This window comes from Lepeophtheirus salmonis, chromosome Z (genome assembly GCF_016086655.4).
Source record: "Lepeophtheirus salmonis chromosome Z, UVic_Lsal_1.4, whole genome shotgun sequence".
NCBI classification, from domain to species: Eukaryota; Metazoa; Arthropoda; class Copepoda; order Siphonostomatoida; family Caligidae; genus Lepeophtheirus; species Lepeophtheirus salmonis.
Genome location: NC_092584.1, coordinates 13,596,928 through 13,617,358, shown reverse-complemented (window position 1 = coordinate 13,617,358; position 20,431 = coordinate 13,596,928). Strand labels below are relative to the sequence as shown.

Sequence of the window (20,431 nt, the reverse complement as noted above, 5' to 3'; positions counted from 1 at the left end):
TAACAGAGTACTTTTGCATTACTATTCTAATTGCATCAACTATTTTGTCCCTGCTTCGAACATATTACATAGTGAGATTTCGATAGTATGCATGCATTGGAATCTTAGGGCATAATTCCTTTATTAACCCTAGAGAAAACAACCATTTAATGCATTTTATGGTAATTAACATTACTAATTTAGTTAAAAATAATTCAACGAGAACATTAATTTCTACCAAAAATAAAAAAGGAAAACGTACTACTTCATTTATTTATGTACTAAGGCGAAATATCCTTGAGACAATATAGTTTTCCTGCAAAAGTACCTTGTGCCGAATGGAACATCCTTGTAGATTGAAGGAAGCAAGAGTTGATGTTATAATAACAAGATAAAGGGGCTATCACACAAAATACTACAAATCCTGACCATTTTGAGAGATCAAGATAAATGCTGAAGCTATTTTGAGAGATCAAGATAAATGCTGAAGCTATCACACAAAACACTACAAATGCCCCTTTGACCATAACTTAAGACAAATTCAGATGCATCATTCAATTCCATTTTAGGGCAAGCAACGGTTACATTTGTGTAAACATTCCACATATTTCAAACGAATTCATCCTTTTAAAAGTGAGATATTGGACTTCTATTGTACATTTCTTTGTGAATAAACATCAAATATGTCAATTTTTGTATTAAAAGAATGAATTAAATCCTTTTCCTTAAATTGCAACTACACATCTATGTATGTGTAAGGCCTATCAAAAATAAATACTGTATACAATTATTTTTCTTTAGAAAATTCATATATTTATTTATTTATGTAATTGACAGAAATGTCAATAAAATGATGTCATGGGAAGCTTGAAATAAAAAATGTAATTGTAGTAATGGCATAATAATGTACAAATATATATTACGAAAGGGTTATGCAATATTTAACTATTATATATTTAAGTCTTTGCATTTATACAAATAGTGATTATGTGTATTTTTGGCATTTTATACGATTTTTTTATCACAAGATCTTATACATATACTAAAAATAAGTTACATATTTTAACACAAGCATCAACCATGCCCTGCCAATTTGTACAAATAAAGAAACAATGAATAATTTGGAGAATCTTTAAGAATAGATCAGCTTAGCTATCGTGACGTTTCAAAAATCTTGTTCAATATTCACAACATTCTAAAAACTAAAGATACTTCAAAGAAAGATACAAAAGAGTTGAAATAATACTGAATCAAAAAATATATTGTATCTAAATTATGTTCAGTCTCGATTATAAAATTCCAAAGGATTTGAAGTTTATAGAGCTTGAGAAGAATAAAACTGTATTTTATCATTTCAAAAAATTTCAATTCAACAACCATACGTGTTAATCAATGTTCATAGCTCAAGTAAAAAGTATCCAATCAGAATTCAAAATGATATATATATATATATTCATTGATATGTTTGTTGCCTTCAATGCTTTAAATCAGCTGACGAAACGTAGACCATTTGATCCATATTTTCAAAGAATGAAATGATAACATCAGCTGCGAGCAATCGTGAAAGTATTTAATTAGACAAATCCCACTTTTTATACGATGTTGATCCAGAAATCTACTTTGAGTCTAACAAGGACTTACACATTTTAAATTTTTTACAATGTAGTAGAGGTAATGAAGATTACGGACATTGCTGAGTGGTTTAAAGGTTGTTTTTTAAGTTAGCCAAGATATAAAAAAATGGAGAAGACCTCTCTAGGATGTCATAAAGTGGAAGGTATTGTTTAAAAAGGGATACAAAGTTGTTGTTAAGTTTGGACAAGATTGTAAAGGAAGATCCCACAAAGTGGATGAATCGCCTCACTGTACACAAGTTGGGTTCAGTTTCTTTCACAAGTACCCCACGTCACCTTCTGACAGTGGGCATAAAAGACAGGAGGCTCGAAAGGTGCAAGAAAATCCTCACATCGATAAAGGCAAATGGGTGAATTGTGAAAAATTTCTTAGGCAAAAAAAATTATAGTTGATCAATTTTACATCCGCTGGAACGACCACTATGTTGCAGAAACAAAAGACGTGGTCCAAGGGGTTTACCACACCAGATATCCTAACAAAACAATGGCCCTCAGTGTTGGCACCTATGATGGAAAAAAGATACCTCCGTTCCTTTTCAAGGCTGGATAGAAAATCGTCCAGGACGCCTACTATAAGGTGCTTAGGTACATCATCTTCCCGTGGCCGAAGATCAAATATACAGAAGGTAAGTACATTCAGACTAAGGATGGCACCCTCTCTCATACTGCCACGTCCCAAGAGCCATGCACATATAACATGGCTCGATTCTGGTGCAAAAAGATATGACACCCTTCCTCACCAGATTTGAACCTACTAGAATTTTCGATATGGGGCACTTTGGAGACGGAAACCAACAAGACCTCATACCCAAATGTGGACTCATTTGAGTGCCTCATAGTGGCTGCATGGGACAACTTGTCAGAGGAGTTTGTTTTCAACTCAAGCAGGACGTGGAGTTGACGTGTAAATATATAGTCTGTGATCGATTTAAAAAGTTGTAAACATTAATTTTTTGCCCATTATTGAATACATAAAATTATTGATGTATATAATTTGAATCCATCTCTCGATTCTACGTTTTACTGCCCTTCCCTGTAATTTTGTAAACAACGGGGGTATAGCATCTTCCTTTGCCAATTGTTGGAATCAGAAGCCATCAGAAATCAAAGTTTTAAATCTATGTTAGACAATAAAAAATAATGTTTTAGTCTGTTTTGATGATTGATATAGTTAGTAGTAGTCTGAGTATCCATTGAACAAGTAAAAACATTTATAATAATTAATAATTTTTAGTTAGTTATTCCGCTACTGAAAAATTTGAGTACCCATTAAGTATGTTATTATTTCTCAATGAAATAACATATTTAATATGTGCCTTTTTTGCTATATTTATACAAAACATGTTTATAGATTATTATAGGTACCTATAAGCCAACGTATGGTACGTTAAGTCTTAATGAGTCAATTAGTGTAGTATGAGCAAAAAAATCCAGAGGCCCAACTTCCGACATACTAAAAAAATATATATATATTAATCTACATATGATTTTCGTCAAACGGAGTTGAACTTCCTTTTTTAGGTCTGTTAATCCTTTTAACAATCATTAATTAATTTAATTCCATTAGTAATTTTAAAATTTAAGGATATGATAGTATTTAAAGTGCTCTTACGTATAGCTTCGTGCTTATGATGGCCTCATAGGAAATGAAGCCATAATGGTTTGTTTTTGTTTTTTCTTTTCTTTTCATTCCTTTTTTTAATGTATCCAAATTATAAAAATGCTTATGTCACTTCTTGGCATTAGATAGAGGCAATTACATCACATCGTTTAAAAGTATTTATTTTTCGTAGTTAACTATTGTATTGAAAACAAATTGAGAGATTACCTAACATCTATTACGAATTGGTTTTGTAGAATTGTTTTGTTCTTATATTAATCCATATATAGTTTTTCAAAAGTATTCTTTTTTTTTTCAAGGCGGGATTTGTTCTCAACGTCTGTTTTATACGACGAAAAAGTTAACAACATTTTATATCAGGGTTAAAAAAGAAACCCAAACAATATAAGATATTTAATTACATAATGAACAGTTGATTAAGAGTAATTCAGTCAATTAAATTTTGTTTGATTTTTTTACCAACTGTCTACATTTTGCATTCGTAAGTATCAAACTAAAATGCTAAAAAAACTTGAATTAATCTGGAACGTTTGCAAAATTATATTGGGGGGGATTTCAATTTTGAAAAAAAATCGAAAAAAAATCAAATAATCATTTTTTCTAAAAGACTTAGAAAAAACTAAACTTTTTCGAAGAATATTTGAAAAACTCTTAGCTATTTACAGAAAACTATATTTTTTTGGAAAAAAAATCCATAGTTATACTGAAAAAATTAATTTTTTTGTTAAAAAATATGATAAATTAAGTTTCCTATATAAAATCAATTTATTATATAAAAATTTAAAAAAAAAACTGAAAACATTAAGAAAGTAGAAAAAATTACTAGCTATTCACAGATCATTTATTTTTTTATCAAAAAAATTAAATTTTTTGGAATTTTTTTTTGTAGAACTTAAATAAATTTCAAATATTAAAATTGTATGAAAAAAAATTCTTATAATACATTTTCTAGGAAACCTCAAAAAATTCCTTAATTTAATGGTGGCTACAACACTTCCAGCCAACCCCCTTTGGCCGCCCTTGTGAATATAAGACATGGACTTATAAAAGTTAAAAATATTACATACTTAATTACATGATGAACAGTTGAACGATTAAAAATAATAATGTAATTTGAATTTGTGTATCCTTTTGTTAAATATTCCATTCATTTTGCCCCCGTAAATATATAAATAATTTGATAAAAATACTTGTGTGTTTATAAGACATGGAGAAAAAATTTGCATAAGGGAATCTAGGGAAGGAAATAGTACTTTTTAGTTTTTGATGAGGCACCGTCTGTTATATGTGTATAGCTTTTGTGTCTAGTACCTAAGATTGAAAAAAAAAGAATCTAAGAAATCAAAGTAAAGTACAAAGAAACGACTTTTAAGCAAAACAAGGAATTAGTTAAAAAAATTAAGAATTGCATAAAATGTTTATAGGATCATACTGAAAATTATTGGTGATAATATGTAGATTTTATGGAATAGGAAACATTTATATAATTCTCGGGGTGTAATTCTCCCATTTCACTAAATCAAAAATTATAATTACGTATAAATACATATACATATTAGTAAAGCAAAGCTTTATAATCAAATTATTAGTGATGTGCCGGTAGTCGTTTTTTTACTTTTCGAGTTTTTAAAAAAACCTTGAGGAATTACAAACTATATACGTTACTCCCCCCTAATACTTGTTACTCGCCTGAATATTATCCTCGTTTTTACACATTGTCCTTGCTAATAAACTCGTCAGTGAAAAATAGAATGTTAAAAATGATTGACAACCTATTATTTCTAAATTATGTTTCCCTTCTCTAATAAGTAATAATAAGTTTCCATTTCTATACAGCCATATTCTTAATCAGCTAAGATGCAGCTGATTTCTTCTTGTTGTGAGCGCAACACTTTTTGAATCCGAATATAAGAAATACGGAAGCGTTATAAAAACGTGTCCATGTGGAAGAGGCCTTAGAGTACACATTGACAATAGTCAACATACTTTTGTAGTGTTGCTTGTTAGAAATCATCAATTCTATATTTCAGTGGAAAAAAGTGAATTTAGAAATATTTAAATGCTAAGATGTGCTTGAAAAGGAAAAAGGGGGAATCCCACGTTGTGACGACTACCGAGTAAGTTGCAAATCTGAAAAATAATTGTCATCTGAGTAATTCTTGCCAATGTCCTCCTCCATCGTCACAACAGATTCTCCTCAGTCCTTAGTGTGACTGGTTTACTTGTGATTATTTTATTTTTGAATGTTTTGTCTTCTAGAAATAAATAATTTTGAATACAGCTTTACAAAATAAATAAAAACACTTTTCGGATTATCAAACTTAAAAAAAGCCCTTTCTGGTTTCAAGGACATATTTTTTACACACAAATCAGGGTGTTTTATAGCTAAATTATTATTTTTTTTAGTTTGTAAACTGAAGAGTGAATTTTTCCATAAGCTTTTGTCATAATTATTTAATTTCTGAGGAGTATACTTCCTTATCTATTACACACACTCATATAATAAACATGCCTGTTTCCTTCTTTTCTTCCACCATACTACATACATGACCCCTCCCATTTCTAAACTTGCCAAACAGTAGAAACTGTCGTTTATAAAATACGTTACCCGGATTTATTAGTGGAGTTGATATGTTTTTAACGAAAAAAACATTCGTGTGTGCTCTTAATAGACAGAAAATAATCTTGAGAATTTGTTGCAGAGTCATGATTGCAAGTCCTTGTTGGACTCAGAGTAGAATTGAGCATCCTTGCTTGTTCCTTTATTATTATTTTTATTTTTCAAGTTGGAAACTGAAGTGTGAATGGTCTTTTCCTAAGTCGGTGGCATTATTATTTTATTCTTGATCAGTACACTTATATGTATATTCAAAACTTGATTGAATATTAGTTAGTTCTCATAAAAGACGAAGGGTATCCTAGAGGAATTCTGTGGAAGTTTGTGTAATCTCTAAGTCCTTGTTGAACACAAAGTTTAATTGAAGATTGACATGTCCTAATTGATTCCCTTTTCCCCTCACCACACCTGATTGAGCCGATTTCATTAACCCTTAAGCGTCTTCAAAAATATTCTTCCAATTTCAGGCTTATTTTTTTAACATACACAAAAAAAAAAACCCCATTTTATGTTTAGTCATACGGAGGAATTGCTTGAGAATTTTAAATAGCCATCAAAATTGTTTGTCTGTCTTTTAGCTCGCCCAGTTTTGTTTTGTTTTTTTAGTCGGAAGTGAACTTCCTTTTCTATTACATCCAGTAATAATCAAAACCTTATTGAACATTTCTTTGTGGTGTTCAAATAACATGGAAATTAAACTTGAGGATTTGATGCAGAGATATAATTGTGGGAGACAGAGAAGGTGGCTGATGTAATTAATCCTTGTGACGGCTAACCTGCTCTCCCCAACACATTATTCTTCAAAACTGTGGGGGTTACCATGCTGATATTGGGGGTCTTTCTTTTTAACATGTACAAAATACACAGGAGGTTCATCACAACAAAAGATGTTTCTAAAATAACAAGAATAAACTGTCATTTCCTAAATATATATATATAAAAAAGGAGTCTCCATAAGTTAGGGAAACAATCAGAGATGAGGCCAGCCTCAAATTTTACTCTTAATATGTATTTGATGGAGCAATTGGGGAGAAATACAGATATATTTATTTATAAATGTAGGATTGATAAATATCACATAAATATTTGATGGTGTAGATATCTACGCAAAATAAAAAATAACGATAAATAATGAAACAAAACTTTTTTTTTCACACTGGGAAGCTATTGTCAGATTTATCTCTCAATTGCCCTCATTTCTTGCTTGTATCTATTTATTTATACATACATGTTATATAGTAGGTTGAGGAATAAGTAATTTCGTACTTTTTGATTTATTTTCCTGCTTTGTATGTAGTGTTACAATCATCCGATTTAAGCAAAACATGCCCTTTCGGTTTGATAAATCGTTCCCCACGAGAATCCAACTTCATAATCCCATTCTCATTGAAGCTCTTGTCCCTATTAGCGCGAAAAAACTCGGAGAACCAATTTTCACAGGCCTCTAAATTGTACCACCAAGTACGTTGCCCATAGACAAGAACAGGTGGTATTGACTTGGTGCCAGATCCAGACTGTAGAGTGAGGCATAATAACTTCATATCCGAGCTCTTGAAGCTTCTGGTACGTCATCAAAGATGTTTGTGGCCTTGAATTGTCTTGCTGTTTCCTATTCACCAATGCTGGCCTCTTCTGTTCGATCGTCAGCTTCAAACGGACGAGTTGTACACAGTAGAGTGCAAAATTAGGCAGAGGGGGGAGGGGTGTGCAATACGAACAGAAAAGGTATCGGCGGTCCCGTATACATCGCAAATTTTCTTGACCGTTTTCAACTCGTTTTTCCCTTTCAGAGTGTACAAATATAAAATTTCTTCCTTAGAGACCTCCATACTCGACACGCGATAATTCACGACTGGACTGACCCAGTCCAATACTTTTCTAAATAAGTTTGTAATATACACTCACACCTTCACAAAGCTGTATCGTATGATCCGATGTGACCAATAATGAACAAGATTTACTTAGTTAAAAGAAAGGGGCAGGAAATACGTAAATAATTTTTCCCCAGCCTAATATATAAAATATTTTTTTTTTTTACCACTATCGTCTTGTCCTTCAAACTGTTAATGTACACTTAGGACATTAGGGGAAAAAGTTACTTAAATATCATATGAGGAGTCACTATTTTATTCTTCTCGTGAGTTGTCTTAATATTGTCGCTTGTGGATAGTTCCAAATATCGAACCTTTATTTGAAAAATGATATAAATATTGATTTAAACAAATATGATTTAATACGTAATAAATGTGATAAAATAAATAGCGTGCTTTTTAGTTTATCATTAAGTATCTACTCATAAATTTTCTTACTATTTATTATGCGAGGTTGGGAACTTTTCAGTCTTTTATTTTATTTAACAGAGGAATTAAATAAGTTGTTTGGATCGTTATTATTTCATCCAAGTCACCCCTTTTGTCAGGTAATACCTGTATGAATTTTCCTCCACCTTGTCCCCTCTATGTACTTAAAACTCCATGAATATTTATTGTGGTACTATTTCATATGTCCTCTCCTACCGATAACTATTCAAATCAAAAGTAATTGAGCATGGTTTAAATGTTCTTACATACATCTTCTATTAATGCTCAACTAATAATAATAATCAAATGATTGCAAAAAAAAATAAAATAGGACAAATAATATTCTTAAGTTTTATTTATTTTGCAAATAATTCTGCATTTGAATACGCCCATTTGGACTTTTATGATCATATGTAAATAAATCAAAATGTGACATATATTTTTATGTATATATGTAAGCACACAGTAAATCCTTGATTTGCGATTGTTTTTCAAACAACAAGCTCTTCATTTGTGGAATGCTAAATAGTTTTATTTGCTTTAGTAACTATTTTGAAAAGGCTAGCCAAGTACTGCAAAAGTGTGAGGAAGTCCTTATATTGGAAGTCCAGATGTAGTCAAAAAGGTATATATAATTATTATTGCTGAAAGGGGCCGATTATATAATCAGATTGCAATGATAAAAATTGTCAAGACCTTGGCGTCTGTGATATTTTATGGACGTCTATAGGTACAGATGCTAATCCGTTGCATTTATAGCTCGTCCATTTTTTTATTTTTTTTTTGGAACTATACCTGAAGAGTTTCCTTAGCTGATTACCTTATTATATAATATATAGCCATGGAGATATAATTGTAAATCCTTGTTGTACTCAAAGTAGAATTGAATGTCAACGTCAGACTAATTCTTCCCTGTTTTCTTCTTTCTTTCCGCCCTCATACGTCATAAAATTATATGACATAACCCCTCCCATTTCTAAACTTGTCAAACAATACAAAATGTTATTTATAAAAAACATTACCCTGAGTTAATAGTAGAGTTGATATGCTTAACGAAAAAAACTACATTTAAAAAAGGACAGCCGGTTGTTGCGAGTGTCTTTTTCCTCTTTTTTGGTTATTATTTGATAAGTCGTCACGGTGTTGACTTGTCTCTTTGAAGTAAGCCTTCTTGTCTATCCTCGCTGTAAATTGTTTTAAAAATGTACGACAAAATATATATATATATACATTTCAATGTAATTACAATATATTTCCTGTATAAATGGTATTTTAGATGTGATAGGTTCTCGTTTTTAATATTAGTAATATATTTTTTCCTTGCAAATCATATTAAAGGCAGCTGCTCTTAACAAGGTTCTTAATACCATATGTCTTGCTCCGCCTTCTCCTTGCACTCTTTTTTTTCATTACAAACCTGTCAACTCCAGTTATTAGGCGTTGACACAAAGAGAGATAACCCTTATGCATTCCCCCTTTTTTTCTTTATTGTGGCGAACTGAGCTACATGCTCACTACGACATTGTTATCTCAAAGATGATGAAATAGTATGTAGTAATAGGATATTAAGCACAACACACGTAAAATGTGTATGCTTAATATACATTGTATCTTCTTTCAGACAGGAAAGATGATTTTTTTTTACGGACGAGGACTCAAAAACTAGAATCCTCTTTTATCCCATCGAGCCTCAATGTTTAAAAATATGACAGCTTTTTGCTTGGTGCCATTCAAAAGAACTGACAAAAAGCTACAATTTGATGTTGTGTTTTGTTTTTGTGAGATCAAAAATGTCCGAGCAACAAACAAAACGGCAGAGGATGTGGGATCTCATCGTCGCACAAGTGTATCTTTGACAAGATCAACTCACACTGGACGCCGGACTTAACAGGAGAAATGATCGCTTCTTGGCTGAATCAAGAGCTCAGATCGAGAGAACATTCAGGACCAAACATACAAACTCAGGTCATGGTCCTTGGTGTCATGGCGTCCATGGCAGCAAGATGCCTCCTTACTTCTTGAAGGCAAAACGAACAAGTCAACAGGGACGTCTACTACAAGGCCCTCAAGTACCATATCTTACCATGGTTGAAGAGCACGGCCCCAGAGGACAACTATGTGTTTGCCCTAGGCAGCGCTCTGGCATATCCAAGAACTTGCATTATTTCTCCAGGGATGGCTTTCTGCAGACTGATTTTGTCCTCACCGACGTGAACCCCTTAGATTTCGCTGTTTGGTTCATCTTGGAGGCCAAGACGAACAAGACTTGTCATCCTGAATATCGTGATCACGGAGATGTGGATCAACTTGTCCTCGGACTTCATCAAGGCCAGTTGTGCTTCTGTTCGTCCCCATATTGGAGCCATCATTCAGAACGGTGTGGAACATAATGAATAAAAGTTGTAGAAAATTGTTAAATTACCAACCATAAAAATAGGACAAAATCAAAATATGTGGAAGTGAAAACGGCTTTTAAAATCTTCTAAATCTAGGGCAGCCTTATAAAAAACTTTAGTAATATATTTTATAGGTTAGAATAATGTCTATTATAATTAATTTATGCAAAAGAATGATGAATTCTGTATTTTAATATTGTCTTTTGTCTCCTTTCAAACTTTGAACCAGATGTGCTACTTAAAGATGTCATGGTTGAAATTCTGCATTACGTTATTTTCTTATTTTTCCTAAACTATCCAGAATCAAAATTCGAAAAAATTTGAAAAACAAACGACTCTATTATACATCTTTATGAGGAGTAGGAATGGACTCCTAAGATATTATTGGTAGCATGTGAGATAGAAGTAAATCCCTTCATTGTCATTGGTTATCGTCTATCACTACCCCTACTCCTTCACACAAATCAACAATCATAATCTCCTCACAATTCAAATCTACTGAAGCAATAAGCACGTTCCTCGACCATACCTGTACAGCAGTGCAACACAAAAGCAAATAACTAGTTTAGAAAAATAAACGCTATGGCGTCCTGAAATATCCCCTTTTCCAAATGCAATTCCCGGGTATAAATTGAATGGATATGAATTACCAGGAATTGAAAGACATAAAAGTTTTTTACCTTGCACCAGGTAAAGGATATAAGACATAATGTCAAAAGAGAATAATAAAAAAACATTCAAGGTATAAAGCAAATAAAACTCGTTAACTTAACTTTTTATTTATTAATATATAGTTACATCTATACCTTTATATACTGTATAAACATTAGTTTTTATAGAGTTCATCAAATTAATGATTAAAAAAAAAAGAGTTACAATGTACAGTTATTGATGTTTTATAGAGAATTTAGCCTCTTTTTCATACAATCAGTTTAATGTATGAGAACACTCCCAAGTCGCCTTCAAGGCCCTCCTGATGGTCTTAGCATCCATGGAAAAGTCGTTGGCGAGGCCATTCATCGATTTGTTGTGATCATCCTTGATTTTCTTCTTCAAGCTGGACAGGAATCTCTTTTTAAATTTGTAACCTCCACTCCATGCTCTCCTAGAGAAGTCTTCCCCATCATTCTCCATCTTATTATTTTATGTAAAAAGGACGGCAGACACAGAATATCAAAAAAATAATCACTATACCTTCCTTTATTAATGAGACAAATAACTTAATTTAACAGTCTATACATATTTATTAATCTGTGAGATCTGGTACACTAATACACCAAGGAAAATTTCCAGGTGTCCTCTAAAGTTATAGTTCTATATCATCTATTCATTTAATCAATCAAAGTTATTCTCTGTGTGTCACTTTGAGTGTTCACTTAATATCTTAGAACTACTGCGTGACCACTAGATTAAAGAAATATTAATATATACAACTAAAGTTCAGGCCATCATATTGAAAAGAAAGGGAAAAGGTTCATGATTTGGACTTTAGAATCTTTGTTTTTCTCTGTATAACACCTCTAAAATGACGGGTTACCACATACATTATGCTTTTACGTATAAACGTGTATAAACCATTTATTTATCAAACTTTGTATGTTATAATCTTCAAACATCAACAACTTTCCCTCAGAAATGAAGAGGCTCATTGATTTAAAGTGTCTCCTGTTTGTATTAGGGGAAATGGAAGGATAAATTAATTATTGAAAGCACAAAAAATATTAACAAGGTACTTCATTCTTTAAAACAACAATGTTTTATGTCAAAGACATTGTTATTTTTAAAGAAGGAGAGTTTTCGAAACTTGAAGATAATAATATGATATAAATTGCGTGTACAGTCATGATAGCTGTGAGGACCCACCTTTACGTTCATTTGATACCTAAGTCAATTTTGACTACCATATTATTTTTTGTAGAAGTCCATTTAAAAAATATATAATATAGGTTACATTTAAGTTACAGATGAGCTTAAAAACCACTCCTAAGATTACGTCAAATAATGATCACAATTTGAATTGTATTAGGGGGAAATTATATAATTTTTGAAAGTGAAGATTTATGAAGCAAAATTTGAAATACTTTATAATATAAAAAAAAAAAGTTCCTCCTGTGAAGTTTGTACTCCCAATACTAACTTTAAAAAACCAAAACATAAGTACCTCTGTACATGTATGCCCGGAATCGGAATACCCGCATGCCATAACTCGTTCCAGCACACTTCTACAATAAACCGTCAATTTGTATGTACCATGGCTAATTCTTTTTTTCTCTCTCTCTCTCTTCATCTCTTTGTCTGTCTGTACCTCATCTCATTCTTCTCTTTTTTTCTTCTTTTTTTCCTTATTATTATTAATAACTTTATTTGACTTAACACACAAATTTGTAGAAAAGTATAATAATTATTACTAATGACTACATAGAGCCTGAAAGAGTCAAATTTAAATACAAAATTAAAATTAAATATATGTTCTCATTGAAAAAAATCGAAACAACTTCTTGATTTTCTTGGGGCAGTCAAATATATTCCACACTCGAGTACTAAAGTACTCCATACCTTAATTATGAACAATTGTATATTTGATATATATAATTTTTTTTTCTATTTCTTTTCTGTCTTTATCTTCTTATCAAAGTGACAACTAATATACCGGCAAAAAATACCAATGCTGCCAAGGCGACATAGAGTAGATTACTGAGACTACGCCACAGCCCTTTCTTCCAAGACCTTGCCTCTAAACTAGTTATGTACTAGTCTAAAAATGGTTCAATATTTATGTTATTCTAGGCTGTGCTTTTTTTTTGTTTTTTTTCCACAGGGCACGTAAAAAAATTGAATAGCCTTGATTGCTAGTAGTTAATTTTAACGCACGTCAAGCCTTAACTACTTATTTGTAAGTAGTGAAGTAAATAATTCGGAGCGTTTTACCTCCTATTTCGACAATAAAATGAATATAGTTAGGGTTATCTGATTTAGATGGTTCCAAATGGTTTTGTGGTTAATCTTTAATTCCTGGGGAGTTGAATAAGTGCTTAGATGTCGGTTCAACTCCACGATTTCCATTATATATTTGGATTCAATATTACCGTAAGGGAATCTTCGGAACCATCGCTTTGCCGTTGCATTGTATACTGTATTGGGTCCTTAAACATAAAAAAAATACGCCATCTGTTCCGCCTTTTCCCTTTGGCCGTAGTGATACTAAAGAATATATCAAATATTCTCTTTTTTTTACTTTCCTTTTGGAATGTTGCAACACACAACTGGCTTCACCAAACACAAATCTGTAAATGCACTTTTTTAAGAGTACGCTTACTCTTGATGCATACTTTAAGCTTTATTTGATGGAATGTATTAATCGTCAGATATAGCTTAGTAAAGACACCTGACAATAAAAGCGCTCGAAATTTTTTATTTAAATGATCATCTGAACCATCATATGATGGTTTTATGCATGTCATACAGTTTTAGGACGCGGGAATGGAGGGCACATCAAAATTGCTATATCCCTAGAAATGATGACTAATAAGATAAAGTGGTAGAAAGCAGCCAAAAACTTTGCAAATAACTCTAAAGAAAATGATAAAAAACTTTTTATTAAATTTATATTGATGAATTTCTCGTACCTTTATTTATCATTCTTGCTCAATAAGTTTGAATAGTCCAAAAAAAAAAAGTTATAGAGAATTAATTTTTGGTATTCAAAAATGATTAATTAAATTCGCCTCAGTAACAACAAATATTTGCTGATATGTCGTGTATAAGTTTTAATTTGTTTAACCAGCAACCTTAAATTTAAAGTTCTACTTCTGGTTGCTTTTTGTGGGGATTCTGTATCTTTCTTTGCTGTATTCAGGGTTTGCTCTGTAAGTTCCTTAATCCATAAAAACTCAGTTTTCTATGTTGTTGTTTTTTTTGGTTTTTTTTTGAAGAGAAATGGTTTAAGTGTCAATACTTATCAACAAATGTTGGTTCATTGGTGGTGTGAGTAGTTCATGACCAAGGTCATGAATAAAAAATCAAGTTTTAAAACCCATGTTAAAAAAATTAAGATCAATTTGGAGGTATTTAAACTTTTACTGCACTATAATTGAATGTGCCCCTAGATGGCACATTCAATTATATGATCACATTATAAAAGTATAAATAAAATGTGTTGTTTCATGTCATAAAATATTACATAAAAAAAGTTGATAATTTTTGATATTTAGGCTTAAATTGCTCAATGGTAAAGTTACAGTAATTTGCCTTAAAGAGGACCAGTTGTCTTCCCTTTATAAACGACCATTACTTCATCAATTGACCGTTAAGGAGTTTGAAGTTCATCCCAGTAAACATAATTTAGGAAAAAAGAGAGGTGCCATATTTATAAAATAAACGATCTACTTTGAATATTTGATTGCTGTCATTAAAGTGAATCGATCTCCTAAGAAGTATACATCTTTTTAAGGAAAACAGGTTTGCAATATGGTGGACTACAGGTTTATAGTCCAATAATCTTTAACAACAGAGGGATTTGCACTTCTTATGTAGTATATAAGGATGACTATAAAGATAGTAATTTTAGCTTCATTAGTTTTTAAATGCGGTATTGATATCCTTCTGAGCAGGCTTGGCAATTGTTCAATGATATAGCTTCAAAGTACCTCATAAAGTACTGAAATGGTGTTATAATTGTTTAAGGAGCTGATATAAGCTGTATTACAGCTGCTTTTCCTTTGACCTTTGTTTTGAGCTTTATCTCCATGATCGCAGGAGTAAAGAGTGAATGATTATGGGAACACACACCTTTTTACCCCAGTTAGAAAAGTGATCCAAAAGAGTCACTCATCTTGAGCTGGCCTCTTTACCTACACGGTCAAGTGATTAAATATGGTAACTTTATTTGTCAATGCCTGATTTCTACTCTTTCTTTGCCTTAATTATAAACATCACATGCATAATCATTAAGTAAAACTACTTAGCAATCAAATGACACAATTTCATACTACAGGACAATTAGCAAAAAAATAAAGCCAAAGCAACAAGAGACTGCATCAAGATTAAGCACATTAATGTCATGGAGTGTTCTAGTTAGTCTCCGAATCGCAATCCGTTGTAAATCTTTGTTTGTGGGCAAACTTACAAAATCGACAAGGGATCAAATACTTTTTTTCTTCACTGTATGTTACTATTTGAGGTTCTCTCCCAAATATTATTTTTTTTATAAAAGCCCATGAAGAGTATCTTTTTAAGAAAAGAGCCGTGCATTTTATTTTTGCCCCAGACCTTTTAGTCGGTGTAATCGGCCCGGATATTTAAATAGATGTACTCTGACCAATGCCCATATTATGGACTTTTGCAATAAACCTGTAGGAAAATATAAACAAATACAAAATGTTATATATATTTATAAAACACAGATATGTACAAAAGAGAATGGATCTCTCTTTGTATGTATTTGAAAGGCCTGCTCCCTAACTACACTGCATACGAATAATGCATTAATTTTGTAGCACAAATGCAGGTTGTTGTTATTTATAAGTATGTTTGTTTTTTCGTAGCTCAAGAGTAGTAAAGGGCAATAATGAATCTTTGTATCAATCAAAATAATGAAGGTGAATGTTGAGGAGGAATTTTTGATTTTTCTTCAATGCAACATTGTTTACATAGAAAGTATGCAGTGCAGGATATACAGTGTGACTCAGGATTAAAATGAATTAAAACTAGGAAAAGGTTGGTGGAACAAAAAATATATTTCCTCAAAACTTGTCCAACAACATCAGAGATATAAAATTTGGTGTATGCTAATTAATATAACAACACTTGGCCTAAAGGAAACAATTGCAGCTGTTGCAGAGAGGGATCTCGGACAATGTACGTTCACTTAGCTGTTTCCAAATTGTAGTCTCAATGGAGTTTTAAATAAATGACTTTATTTTCTTTTTATTTGAGTCCACCTAACATACTGTACATAGCTGGGATACAAAACTTGCAGTAGCATGATTCAGTTATGAAAAACGTGACTTCTATGGAATAAAAAATAAAATAAAAAACTCACAGCCAATTTGCGATTTCTCTCAATACTACATTTAGCTATAGTTTTGATTCAATATGTCCTCCTTCAAAAGTAATAACAGCCTCGATATCCCGGCCAACAGATTGACAACTCTTGACGATGAAAGTTGTATCCATAGAATACCAAGCTGGGATCTAATCCAAATTTGGATGAGAGGTGCGGGAGAAATTATTTTCCAAGACTCTCTAAACTTTAGGTTAAGGTAGGGGCTGGAGGAGGTGCATATGGATGTAGGCCGGAAGTCAGACATATTGTTGCTGTAAAAAAAATGTTTTTCTTGACTGTATGGGGATGTAATGAAACTCTGGATGTTGTAGGCAGTCCAGATGGAAATGCCAACTGTCTCTTTTCCAGGTTTCTCGACACTGATACAGGTGTGGAGGAGATTGCATACATATTTTTATACTTAAAGACATAGAATATAAACAAAAGCTGTTCTTTGGTTTAGTAATGAAAGCTTGCATTAAAAATTAAGGGCGATAAATTGTAATTAAATGCATGGGATCGCCTTAGTTCATGGACAGCACGCTCGAGAGTTATTCTCTTGAAATTAATGTGTGTCTAAATCCCTTTCAGACTGGAGCTCGGTACACTCTTTCTTGATGGAAGCAATTAGAGACTGGACACTTCGGTGAGGAGTAGAACACCCCCTCTTCTCTAGACACGTCTAGATAGAATAGTCCAAAAGATATACGTCGGGAGAGGAGAGCGGCACATGTTGTAGTCTCAAAAAAGTCCGGAAAGTTGTCTCCGAGGAAGGCTTGTGTCTTAGCGGTCCAATGACATGGATTTCCATCTTGAGGGATAACAAATCTGTCCCCGAACTTTTCTCTGAATTAAGTTAGGACTTTCTTATCCAAAAGTTTGTTATAAGTATCTGTATTGATCCGCTCTTTCTTCACCTCAAAAATGGGAGTGCAGACTTCCCCTGTGCTGGCCACATGATTTTTTGTTCTGTGGTCATGTATCACTGAAGCTGAGAAATTGTATGAATGTTGGTTGTCATCTAGCGGATGTTCTGCTTATTCAGAGTGGCGTCAACGTTGAAAAACCCTGATTGCTGTTGGTCTGAGGAAATTTAGAAGCTTCTTTGCTCATTCCAGTCGTATCAGCTTGCTTTGTTCAGAGATAAGGTGTATTGTTGTCATTCTCCGGGATATAGCTCGAATGTTATTCCGGATTGAAAATAATGAAATGTGTACTACTAGATAAGATCAACCCTGTTTTATTAGCATTTTCCATGTAAAAGCTTCCCAGTACTGTTTGTCAAGGGAGAAGTGAAGTTAAAAATTATGCATAATATCGTTTATACACGTTTAAACCATATCCCTATATACATATACAACGATTTTCTTATCTAAGGGCTCTATATATACTTACATATACAAATATGTATACGCTAAATATACCTACGATATGTAAAACACTGAAAATTATTCAAATTTAAACATAAAGAACTATATGTAGATATTATGTTATGTATTTTAAAATCCATACAAATAGTTAGGTACATGATAGAAAGGGAGACAAAAGAAACGTAACTGGGTGTATATTTAATAACAACTCTTTTTGAAGGAAATTATAGAATTTTCAAGTAGTCGAGTACCAAGTGGTCCATTAAAATCTGAATTTTAAACTTTAACGAGATATAATTGATTAACAAATAATAAAATTTCAACAAAATTAATTCTATAAATAGATGTGCGTCAGAGCCCTCTTCATCATTAATATAACCAAACTTATCGGTAATAATGGCTTCCAGGGCGGCAACGGAAAGCCTGGCACCCGCTGTAGATATAGTCCTCTGTCATGGCGTCCCCGTACTGGCTGAGGTTGATTTTGAAGACCTCAGTATTTGGATGACGGACACTACCGGCCTTCTCTCCTCGACATGCACCCCCAAAGGTGTAGTCAAGGAGGTTGGCATTAGGGCTTGAGGGGGGGGGAATGGTTAGTAAAAACTCAAAAAAAAAAAAAAGTTTTCAAATAAACCCAAAAAAAAACAGTCAAAAGAATCTTGTAATGGAAGAGATTTCATTCCTATTATCAAAAGCGACCTCTTCACCCTCATAAGACTCTTTCCACCCATTAGTGTTCTCTATAACGGCAGATGTGAAACCCCAGATCTTCTGGGTCCTCATGGACCCTTCTTCTTCTCGCAACGTTTTGGATTTTCTGATGGCATAGGCGGTGGTCCTGGAGAAGCTCAATTGCTTAGAGAATGTGAATGGAAATACGTACATCAGGTTCAAGTCTCATTTTCTCGACTTGTACATATGCCAGAGAGCTCAGATTTGTTTTGTTTTGTAACTAATTGTCTATATTTTAATATATCAAAATTTGAATAATTTAAATCACTCTACCTTCATTCATTATTGAATTAGTAAGTGATCAGATTACAATGAACTACCCCGTATAATCAATAGGGCATAAGCAATATAAAAGAAGAAATATAATTTCTTCAGAGTACCTTTAGATACATCTAGAAGAGCATAAAAAGCTGTCTGTATGGATTTCAAATCATATGTACAATGTATAGAGTAAAGTAACATAATTTTCTTTTTTATAAGGCTTGGCAATGAGGCTGTGGAAGTAGTAATGATGAGGACTTGCTTACGTATATTCTAAAGGCAAGATTCTACAGTTTTCATTGAAATAGAGTCATTTGCTATGATGCCTTGGAGTAGTGAAAAACGTTCGTTGATCGTCAAAAATAAATATTGGCAAAAAATGATTTAACATAATATTTTTATAATAATTTAAAAAAATTAAAATTTAGCTCCTGGGTTTTTAGTTTTACGATTTATAAAAATAAATTAATTTGCTTCAATTTCTGATACGCAAAAAAACAATTTATTCAATTGAAAAGAAATAACTCCCGTCTTTATTACTACTACAGAGCTGAAATTAGGTTTATTAGATTGAGTGTTATACAAGGATTTTTAATTAGTGCAGTTTGTTCACATCGGGTTATTATATTACGGAACCTCCACCATTTTTAAGACCTCTACAAAATTCCCATTTACTAATTACCCAAACACTTAACATCCACAATCATAAAAATATTTTTAATTATACACCTTTGATATAAAATAATTTTCTCTCTAAAACCTATTAATGAAAATTGATTTAAAGAAAAATCCAAATAATATTAAATACTGAAGTTCCGTTTTTTCATTATTTGAAATTGGAAAAAGTCTTTGAACGCAAATACGTCCACGAATAAGAATGATAGAGAGCTAAAATTGACGTTTTTACATCATGCAACATTTTTAAATTTGGTGCAATTTTTCCAAATTTTCTAATTAAAACCTGATTTATTTGGGAAAATCAGCATTTTCAATACAAAAAAAATTCTCCAGATGATGAAAAAAAAAGTTCTGATATGATTTTCAAAACTAAGTTTTAGAACAAAACGTTATATGTGTAAGTATTGGTTGTTCCTGGAATATTTTGGATCGCACAAAAACAAAACAAACATTAAACTGTAGCTTTTTGTCAGTTCTTTCGAGTGGCGATAAATAAAATATTGTCAGACTTTTGGAAATGAGGCTAGACGGCCTCGAAGAGGATTCTAATTTTTGAGTCCTCACCCTGTATACTATAGGCGGATACTTTGGCTCCGGATACAATACCCTTCCTGTCTCTAACTGAGGCAGAAATGCTTTGAACTGCAGCTTTCAGTTCTAAATATGAACCCATACAATACTATGAGTAGGAAAACTTTTTTGATTTAAAAAAAGCATGTTGCCTTTTCGAAAAAGGAAGTTATCTTGCCGCAGGCTGTACAAAGAAGGCCGATATCTCTTTTTACTATGAAATAATG

General features: G+C 32.3%; 1 protein-coding gene across 4 annotated transcripts in view; it reads left to right on the top strand.

Annotated features, from left to right (window-relative positions):
* LOC121130481 (protein turtle) overlaps positions 1 to 20,431 on the top strand; it is a 263,769-nt gene that overhangs the window by 163,670 nt on the left and 79,668 nt on the right. The window lies entirely within an intron of this gene.